Source organism: Ictalurus punctatus, chromosome 9 (genome assembly GCF_001660625.3).
Source record: "Ictalurus punctatus breed USDA103 chromosome 9, Coco_2.0, whole genome shotgun sequence".
NCBI classification, from domain to species: Eukaryota; Metazoa; Chordata; class Actinopteri; order Siluriformes; family Ictaluridae; genus Ictalurus; species Ictalurus punctatus.
The window spans coordinates 29,310,475-29,321,455 of NC_030424.2; the positions used below are offsets into that span (position 1 = coordinate 29,310,475).

The 10,981-nt window shown below is 44.9% G+C and overlaps 1 pseudogene; it reads right to left on the reverse strand.

Annotated features, from left to right (window-relative positions):
- Positions 1–9,155: 9,155 nt before the first annotated feature.
- Positions 9,156–10,762, reverse strand: LOC108270266 (septin-6-like; annotated as a pseudogene).
- Positions 10,763–10,981: the final 219 nt, after the last annotated feature.

A 10,981-nucleotide genomic window follows, 5' to 3' on the forward strand; every position in this document is an offset into this window, starting at 1 on the left:
TTATTGACAATCTCTCACAGTTGAAGACTTTGATTTGTTCACTGTCTGTAATTTTAACATGTGGACATGAAAGGCGTATTTTTATGTGTACTCTTATTTAAATAATGTCTTAATGCAATTTTGGTTTACTCTTTTGTAGAAATGTTTATGTGTATATTGTTGTATTTTTGACAATGCATTCCAGTAAAGCTCTCATGGAAGTAACACTGACCGTCATGCCTGTGACTTATTTCTCCTCTATATAGATAGGGGGACATTTTGGAGGCACCACTGGGATTGCTGCTCAGATGTCCAGTATGCATAGCCTGTACATTGAATTTTGAACCAGCTCAATCCACCATACTACACCCAGGCAGGCTGCAGCGAGGCGCGTGTTGCTGTTTAAGGAGAGCTGGAAGTTGCTGGTTGAGTACACGTTTCCTGAGGCCAGTTAGAGATCATCGGGGACGGTGGAGACCCAATAGTTCAGAATAAACTCCTACACAGTTAAAGGCCCCTGCACTGTGAACATGTCAGCCCTGGAAGAGCTACAGGAAGAGGTAGAAGAGTTGCACACCCTGAATAGAGACAATTTACTGGGAAATTGTGACTTTTTGAACAAATCAGGCGTATAAAGGGAAGGTGTTAAAGGAAAATTATGCATCTCATTGTTGACTCACATTCTTTCACCTTGAAAGAGAGGAAGTGCAGAGCTAGACGACAAATGAAGAAATGGATGAACTGAGTATTGCAAGTGAACAGCAAAAATTTTAAGTCATGCAGACTATTACAGTCAATGCTGCTGTTAATGGTTCTGTGCACCAAGCTACTGCAGGCTCTCCAGTAAACACCCAATCTTCAGCTAATGCCCAGCAGCAGCCAAGCCCACACTGGCGCAAAAATTAAAAAATTTCTGGACAAATAGGTGAACCTGGCCAGAGAGATAAAATGACATTTTCCAGCCTTGCTCATCAGATTGAAAATGTACTAAACAGAGGTTATCCTGAAATAGAGATTATGGATGCTGTGGTCAGAGCTATTTCTCCAGGCTGAACATGATTGGACTGAACATGAAAAGAAATGCACTGACCTGATAACTGACAAGGGTGATGGAAAGTCTCCCTGCAAAGACAAAAATGCACACTACTTGCCACCCCTAGCTCCAGTTGGCAACTTGTGCAAAATCACCTCGCTAGTTGGCAGACAGTGTCTTGTTGAATGCTATCTGAATGGTCACCAACTCCAAGCTTTATGAGACAAAGGGTCCCAGGTGTCAGTTATTGATGAAAAATGGAAAAAGGAATACTTGCTGAGCTTCAGACTGAGAGATGTTTCAGAAATCCTGGACTCACCTGACCTCACATTGACTGCAGCAAATGGAACTGAAATGCCTTACCTGGGATGGATTGAGACAACTTTCTGGCTCACCTCAGAAACTAACCAAGCCAATGAACTGCTGATTCCAATACTTGTGATGAAAGGGTGTCACCTGTCCCATCCCATCATAGGTTTTAATGTCATCGAGCAAATCTTGGCAAAGAATGATAAGAGCAAACAGTACAGTACTGAGAAGAAATCTTTCCCAAGTCTCAAAAGAAATAAGGTGAGTGTTTTCATACAGACAGTCAGTGCAGAACAGGTAGATGAGTATGCAGTGAAAACAAAGAAAGAGATGGGTGCAGTACCAAAACACAGGAAGATTCAGACGGAGTGTATTGTAGCTGCCCAGCCTTTTAAAGATGACATGACCATATTGTTTCAGCTAGACCTGAACCCCCAGTGGCCAGATGATCTTGAGTTCTATGACACACTAGTCAGAGTCAAGAAAGGTGTTTTTCCACTCATCAGTGTTGATGTGTCTAACCCAACTGAACACGACATTGTTTTGCCAAGGTACACTGTAATTGGCACAGTACAAACCGTAATGACTGTGTTACCTGCCCAGATTTTTTAAAAGGCTTCAAGACCAGCCACCGTGAACCACACCAGCATCCAGGCCCCATGTAATGGTAGTGAACAGTGGGATCCACCTGTAGATGTAAATTACTTGAAAGAAGAACAGAGACAGATAGTCAGACAAATGCTCAGAGAAGAGTGTCATTCCTTCTCAAGATTCGGTTGTGTATAGATTACAGAGACCTGAACAATAAGACCCATCCCAACCGCCAGCCCTTCCCTTGGGTCCAAGACATCATGGACAGTTTGGGTGGTAATTCCTGCTTCTCTCTTCTGGACCAGGGAAAAGCTTACCACCAGGGATTTATTTCTGAAGAGAGCAGACCAATGACTGCTTTTGTTACTCAATGGGCACTCTATGAGTGGATACACATCCCTTTCGGCCTCATGAATGCCCCTGCTGCTTTCCAACACTGTATGGAGGAATGTTTGGAAGGGCTCCGGGATGACATCTGCATCCCTTATCTGGACGACACACTGGTCTTCAGCAAAAGCTTTGAAAATCATGTGGAGGATGTGTGAAAAGTGTTGAAACGCCTGAGTACGGCATCAAACTCAAACCAAGTAAGTGCGACCTCTTTAAACCTGAAGTGCGTTATTTGGGGAGAATAGTCTCTGCAGAGGGATGTAGAGTTGATCCAGCAGATTTTGAAGCAGTTAGGGCCTTGAAATACATCAGACCATAGAATGTGGGCCAGTTCATAAAAATGCTTGTTTATCACCTACTACAGGCAGTACATTAAAGACTTTTCCAGAAAGGCCAGTTGCCTGTACGATCTCTTGAAAGCGGATTCACACTGACGCATCACATCGAGGCTTGGGAGCAGTATTATATCAAAAACAAGATAACAAACTGAGAGTCATTACCTATGGCTCGCACTCATTGACAACATCTGAGAAGAACTACCACTATCATGCAGGTAAGTAAGAATTTCTAACTTTAAAATGGGCAGTCACTGACAAGTTCCGGGATTATTTGTGCTATGCTCCAACCTTCAGTGTGTATTGTGACAACAACCCGCTCACATATGTCCTGTCCACTGCAAAACTGAACACAACCACTTCCAGGCGGGTTGCAGAGTTGGCTGATTTTCACGTTACAATAAAGTACAGACCGGGGAAAGAGAACAGTGACGCAGATGCTTTGTCAAGGATGCCACTAGATGCAGAGTCACTGATGAGAGAATGTTCTGAGGAGTTGCCAGGTGACGCCATCGCTGCCACCATTCAAGCTGTTGAGGTTCAAGAAGTGACCCAGCCATTTTCAGCCATTTGTATGTCAGTCTCCACTGAAAATGAGATAACCACTGCATCAGTCAGTCCTATACCAAAAGAGAAGTTAAGAGATGCACAGAGATCGGACCCATGCATCTGTCCTGTGCTAGATAGTAAACTGTTAGGCTCCAAACCGCTAACTGGAGAGCTAAAGACATTCAGCCCAAAGACAAAATGCCTTTTCAGAGAATGGGAAAGCTGACAGTAGACAGTGACGGCATTCTGTACAGGAAAACCAAAGCCCACAAACAGTTGGTCCTACCAGAACAGTACAAAGGAAAAGTACTAGAAGAGCTGCACAATAACATGGGACACCAAGGTGCCAACCACACAGTATCCCTGCTTCTTCTGGCCCTATATGCAATTTGACATTGAGCACTATGTGACGAAAGCTTGCACCTGTCTCAAGCAGAAAAAGTCATGTCATGAAATGAGAGCTCCCTTGACAAATATTGTGACAACACAGCCATTTGAATTCATATGTATTGATTTCCTCCATCTCGACCGATACAAAGGTGGATATGAATACATCCTTGTCATTGTTGACCATTTCACCCGTTTTGTTCAAGCATATGCCACCACGTCAAAGTCAGGGAAAACTGCTGCAAACCTCATCTTCAATGACTGCTCTCATGTTTGGGTTTCCCTCCTGCATTCATCATGACCATGGGGGAGAGTTTGAAAATCAGTTGTTCACTCACTTAAAGAAACTCAGTGGCATGGCCGGGTCCAGAACAACACCATATCAACCGATGGGGAATGGCCAAGTGGAGCAGATGAACAGGACATTGTTGCAAATGCTTAAGACGCTGACTGAAACACAGAAATCAAACTGGAAAGAGTCTCTGAACAAACTGGTGTATGCCTATAACTGTACCCGTTGCGAAGTGACAGGTTACTCACCATTTTATCTGCTGTTTGGGAGATCACCTAGGCTTCCAGTTGACATGCTGTTTGGACTGTACAGAGTCAGGATCCAGTAAACCAGACTGTGGAGAAATGGAAACAGGGTATGGAGGAAGCATACGCCATTGCAAATGAGAATGCTCAGAAAGCTGCTGAAAGGAGTAAAAGGTATTACGATACCCAAGTGAGGAGTTCAGTGCTACAGCCTGGTGAGCGGGTCCTGGTCAAAAACCTGACACCAAGAGGAGGTCCAGGTATACTCTGTGACTACTGGGAAAATACAGTTCACACAGTGGTGAGACAAATGGGATCCGATCTGCTGATCTATGAAATGAGACCAAAAAAGGGTAAGGGACGTTCCAGGGTCCTGCATAGAAACCTGCTCATGTCCTGTGATCACTTACCCTTTGAGACCCAGCCTGAAGTAAATAAAAATGACAAAAGTAAACAGAAAAGAAGACACACACATGTGACACAGCCAGAAGACTCAGATGAAGACAGTGTGGATGAATATGACCTTCATTATGAGCCAATTCAGGTCCCCACACTACCAGCAGTAACTATGAGAGACATGTTATGCAAGAGAGACATTCTGAACATGAGCCTGAACCAATAGAACAGAGAGTTGAACTAGCAGTCCCCGTTTCCATGCCAACCCAGGCTCTCATTGGAGATCAGCCAGAAGAGTTCATCACACCTCACCATCACGCCGGATGAGGAGATGAATGTAAATGTTGAGAATCTGCCTGATTCACCAGATGCCTCTCCTGCATCAACTGCTGCTAATCCTGAGGAGCCGACCTACCAGCTACCACAGAGAGAGACACCTGCCAAGGCGCATCACCTACGATCAGCTGGGTACTCCGTCCTGGTATAGTATCCACCCACAGCTGCAGTTGTTACCTTTCTACCCTGCACCTGGATTGCCTTTCTACCCTGGATGTTGGGATAGGCATCAAGTACTGCACAGTTGGTAATCTGTTCAACCTAAGGAGGCTCCAAGCGAAAACCAAGGTTTCAACAGACATCATCAGGGACTTCCTCTTTGCTGATGACTGTGCCCTTAAGGCTAGCACAGAAACTGACATGCAACACAGCGTTAACAGGTTCTCCAGTGCCTGCACAAACTTCGGTCTCACCATCAGCACCATGAAGACTGAGGTCATGCATCAGCCAGCCCCAGGTAAGCCCTATACAGAGCCCAACATCACTGTCAATGGTCAGAGACTGAAAACAGTGACCAAGTTCACCTACCTTGGCAGCACATTGTCACAAAATGCCACAATAGATGACGAAGTTAGCGTCCACATTGCAAGACCCAGCTCAGCTTTTGGGAGACTGTATGCCAAGGTTTGGAACCGAAGAGGCATCACCATCCAGACCAAGCTGAAAGTGTACAGGGCAGTTGTGCTCCCCACACTGCTTTATCCATGCGAAATGTGGACAGTGTACCAACATCATGCCAGGAAACTGAACCATTTTCACACCACCAGTCTCAGGAAAATCCTTGGCATCAAGTGGCAGAACAAAGTCCCAGACACTGTGGTTCTCAATCAAGCAGGCCTCCCTAGCATCTTCACCATCTTGATGACCACCCAGCTACGCTGGGCAGGACATGTGGTACACATGACAGACCAGCGTCTACCAAAGAAACTCTTCTATGCTGAGCTCCAGAAAGGTCAGCGTTGCCAAGGAGGCCAAAAGAAACGCTTCAAAGATACCCTCAAAGCCTCACTGAAAGCGTTTAACATCAATCCTGCCTCCTGGGAACAGACTGCATTGGATTGTGACGCCTGGCGCTCCTCCGTTTGACCTAAGTACCACCTTACAGAAGAGGATTTCCAGTGTCAAGTTCTTGAGAGAATGTTTAAAGGACAATTGTTTGATTGATTTAATGTCGAGATGACATTTATTTTCAGTAAGTATAACAGGAAGAAGCAACTGTAATGCAGATGCTCTCTCCCAGCAGGGTCCTCCAACCCAGGGTGAGTTAGCAGAGTTACTAGCTGGCATAGCACTCCCTGCAAGCATAAGGCAGGCTGGGAAGAGAGGGGTGGTTTCTCAATCAGTAATTACTGTGCTGCCCAGTGTAGCTGTGGATATGCAGTCCTTGCAGGAAGAGGATCCTGTTGTTGGTGAGGCCCTAATATTTTGGAGACGTGCAGTGCCTCCTAGTGCAGAGGAGCAGCTGCCAAAGGCTTTTGTGAATTGGTTACACTAATGGGGCTATTTGTGTGAGCAGGACGGAGTATTACATCATGAGTGTTTCGCTCTGATGGGGCGAAGAGGAACTTCAGCTGGTGCTGCTATTGCTATTGCAGGTTGAAGTTTTAATGTAGTTACACTATGAACATGGACACCAAGGAGTTGAACGCACCACTGAGTTGGTGTGGCAGCATTCTTATTGGCCGGGCCTGACATCCGATGTGGCACAATGGTGTCGAGAATGTGACCAGTGGCAGGTGACCGAGGACACGCAGCCTTTTCCTAGTAGCTTCATGGGTCATCTATTGGCCTCTCAGCCAAAGGAAATATTGGCACTAGACTTCAGTGTTGGAGCCGACTTGTTGGAGAATGTGCTGGTTATGACGGACGTCTCCACCAAGTACACCTTGGTGGTACCTACTCAGGACCAATGAGTGGAAACAGAAATTTTGGTTGTGGAATGGTTTTATAAGTGCTCCAGGTCGTGTCCATTCAGAGTCCAGGGGTTGGTAGTGTGCATGACAGGATGAGGGAACATAAGGCTAGGCTACAAGTTTCTTTTGAGGGGGCATGGGAATGACTGGAAGCTGCTGCTTGTCACGTTAAGGCACAACATGACGCCTACGTCCGTGATGCACCACTGGAGGAGAGCCAATTCATTTATTTGCATCAGTATGGTGCTAGAGGACATCATAAAATTCAAAACCCGTGAAGCCCAGTGATTTATCAGGTCATGAAGGCACCCAAGACAGGTGGTGTAATACACAACATTGTACCAGTGGATGACATGGGCAAGGTTAGGTGCGTTCAGTGCTCTGCCTTGAAGAACCAGATCAGGAAGGATTGTCCGGTTCCAGCCTCGACACATCCCTGTCTTTTTGGGGAAGCACTGCCGTCAGTAGAAGTATCATCAAAGGATGTTGATTTGCTGATGTTAGTACCAGAGACCCTCTGATAAGTTGGGGGCCAGCTCCTCAGGTTCCTGTTTCTCATGGCCCTGCTCCATCAGAGAGTAACCCGGTAAGTGTTGATGAGGGGGCCACAGTCTCTGGGGGCCTTGGGGTTCCTGGTTTTGTATCTTGCACACCCTCAGTGCATGATAATTTGCCGGAAGACCAGTCACGTATGGATGACATCCCCATACGGAGAATGGGGCATATAATTACGCACCATCTACCACGGGCCTAGGACGAGGGGGGTATGGGAGCAGTTACTATACCAGGCCCTACATCTAATAGAATTTCAGTTTGGTTTAGGCCATGGGATGCAAGCCCGAAATAATCCAGGGGTGTGTTTCACTGGGTCATCGTTGGGACACCGGTTAAAAAAAAAGGGGGGGGGGGTTAGAATGTGGCAGGATAAGTGATTTAACTATCCTATTGGCACTGTTCGTGGTATGGCTATGGCAGACCAATCAGGTGGGAGCTACCCACCTAATATTTAAAGACCCTTATTTTGGCAAGCACATGTGTGTCTTGGTGATTTGGGGTTTCTCGCTCCTTGGCATTTCCGTTCCCGTTTCTGTTCAGGTACGTTGACCCTTTGCTCACAGTGTAATGAGGTGAACATCTCAAGGCAAATATGTTTATATATAGTTTTAGAGCGGAGCTGATGGCAAGTGCAATGTGCTGAGTTGGCGGCAGAGTTCACGTTCAGTTATGGCAACATTAGCTAGTGGCTGGTATATTGAGCCTCGGTACCTGTGAGTAATCATACAATTTCGTGTCTTGTGTTGGTTTAAGCCACTGGTAGGTGCGCCTTTGATATTTGTGTTAAGGTAAGAGCAAGGAGTTGAGCATCTAAATCTTCTCTATGACAAATCCATAGCCGAAGACGCTACATGTGACGCTTCTTCTGTTTTGCTTGGCTGCTTTGCTTGACTGCTATGCTTATGGGCATCTTGCTTAACAGTTTTGCTTACGGGCATTTTGCTGGGCTGGTTTGCTTGCGGGCATTGCTTTTTCTGACAGATTTTTTAACATTGAAAATGTACACCAATGAAATCTTACTACAATTAAATATTTCACAATTTTGGGTTAGGACAGGTGCAAGAGGGTAACTGATGAAAGATGTTAGGATAATGATGCAGTCTGACAACCAGAATGACCACTTACCAACAGCATTATTGATCATCAACACATTTCTACTTCAATGCTCAAAATAAATCCTCATAAATTATATATAAATATGGATGGATATCTGTCTGCCATTTCATATTCTAAACTGCCAGAACAATATATCTAAATGTGGAGTATTTCCAGGATATGGTTTTGATAGAAACCTGCAGAAATGTGTAACAGCCCATGGACCTGTAATAACTACCTATGAAGAAAAAAAGGCTAACAGAGAAAGCTTTTACACTGTAGAAGCATATAAAACATGCAAAGGCTGATTAGATAAGACAAAGCATGAAATGAAAAAAGGGGCTCTGAATGTAACCTACATGGTATTCAGAAGTGCTTCTTTAAACCATGACTTTTAAAATTCAACAAATTAGAGGAGAGTTAAAAATTATAAGTTTGATGAGATCGCTGGAACTCATCAAACTTAAAATAAGCCTAACTTAAATAACTGTGCACTACAAGCAAATTATAGATTCATTTCATGGTTTCATTATTAAGAATCTAAAATTAAACAGGTAATGTGCAATATTTCTTTGGGTCTTTCGATCTCACAGTCATAGTCAACATAAAAACACATATTCACAGGAGAAACCCAGATGTGTAAATGCAAAAGATTGGGGGATAAATGAAAGCTATGTATGTGAATTTATACAAACAGATGTTTTTACAATAAATATTTTTTTCCCTTCATGCTCTATTTTACTACCAGAACTTCAGTTCCAGTATTTTCACAAAGTCTATAAAAATATTAGTGTGGGACTGTTTGGTGTTCCTAAATAGAAAAGAGTGAACATTTCTTACAGAAAATACCATGTAAAGCCCACATTTGACCATGTTTAACTGAGCAGACAACAAAGTTTCCAAAAAACAAAACAACCAAAAAATAAAAAGGCTGACAGAGTGAAAGGCAGGAAGAGGAAATGGGTGCTTAGTTCTTGATTAATCTGCAATCCCCTCTTCTGACAGGTGGCCACAAGAGATTTAAAAGAAGTTTTTCCTCTCTTTGTCCCTCTTGAGTGTGGTGGAGCTGCCTGCTTACTGGGCCTGGGACTGCAGGAATTCAGCTGCCGTTTTCTTCTGCTTGAAGATGCTCAGCTCGTCATCAAGAGCCTTCTTTTTATCTTCTAGCTTCTTCTCATCCTGGTGCAGCTTCTTCAGACGGTCGAACTTTTCATGCAGCTCATTCTCTGCCTCCTTCAGCTCAGCCTCTTTCTCTTTCACTTTCTGAACAAACATCTGCCTCATCTCTTCTTCTTTCTTCTGCAGCTCACCCATGAACTCGTTCCTTTTGGCCTCATAAGTCTCCTGCAAACTGAAAGGTTTGCTGTCAGGATTAATGTCTTTAAAGCCCATCTCCTCCAGTTTGCAGCGACGGTAGAGCTCATAGTGGCGTGTGTGGGTCTGCTCCCTCAGATCCTCCATGTTCACTCGGATCAGCATCTCTCTCAGCTTCACAAAGTCGCAGTGGTTCTCATTTTCCACCTGAACAGTTCCCCGTGGGTACTGCCGTGCTTTTACCATCTTATTCCCGATCTTCACTTCCTCGGTACTTCCCACTACTGCAAATGGCAAATGGCCGTTCATGGTGGAGTTGATCTCTGCCACAGTCTCATCATCAGTGAGGAACTGGTAAATCTCCACTCCGTTGCTGAGGAGCTCACTGGTAATCTTAATCTTGAACTTGGCCAGTTCACTCTTTGAGATGGCGTCCGACCTCGCAATGACGGGGATGATATTCACCTTACTGTCCAGCTTCTTCATGGTCACCAGGTCCAGAGATTTTAAGGAGTGTCCAGTGGGAGCGATGAAGTACAGACAGGCATGGATGCGCGAGTCGTGGTAACTGTGCAGGGTGCGCTTGATCTTCAGTTCTTCTTGAAGGTAGGCCTGAAACTGTGTGTCGATGAACTCCACAATAGATTTGTAGCTGTCCTCTTTGTTTATTTGGTCTCCGAAGCCAACCGTGTTAACGATGGTGAGTTTAAGGCGCACGTTGCTCTCCTGCAGCTCAAACGTGTTGGACTGAGTTGCACTCCAGGCTGGTTGTGCTGAGTCGGCTCGCCCTCAAACTTGGTGTTGAACAGGGTGTCCATGAGAGTGGACTTTCCCAAACCTGTCTCCCCAACGCAGAGAATGTTGAAGCAGAAGTCATGGTTAACAGACTTGTTGACCAGCTGGTCTAGCATGCTGTCAAAGCCAACATGGCCAGAGAGTAGCACTGCACGTGCTCCCTCTCCCTCATCAAATCCCAAAAACGCCTCCCTTACTTCTCAGGCCACCTCACTTTTAGCCAAATAACGCAAAATGACAGATCTGGGCTTTGTTTGTGACATCCGTTGTCTCGTCTACTTCTACGGTAACAAATAGGGCTGCATTAATCTCTGGAATAAAGTTAGTTTCGCGGGCACTGATTTTGCCATGTTGCTTAGCAGCACCCTTGGGATGTCTGTTTATGTGCCTCGCCTCCACATATCAGCTTTACTTTTTTGCTTGTGTAAGTTTGTTTGTTTTTCCCTGTTTGCATTTTGCACTGTATT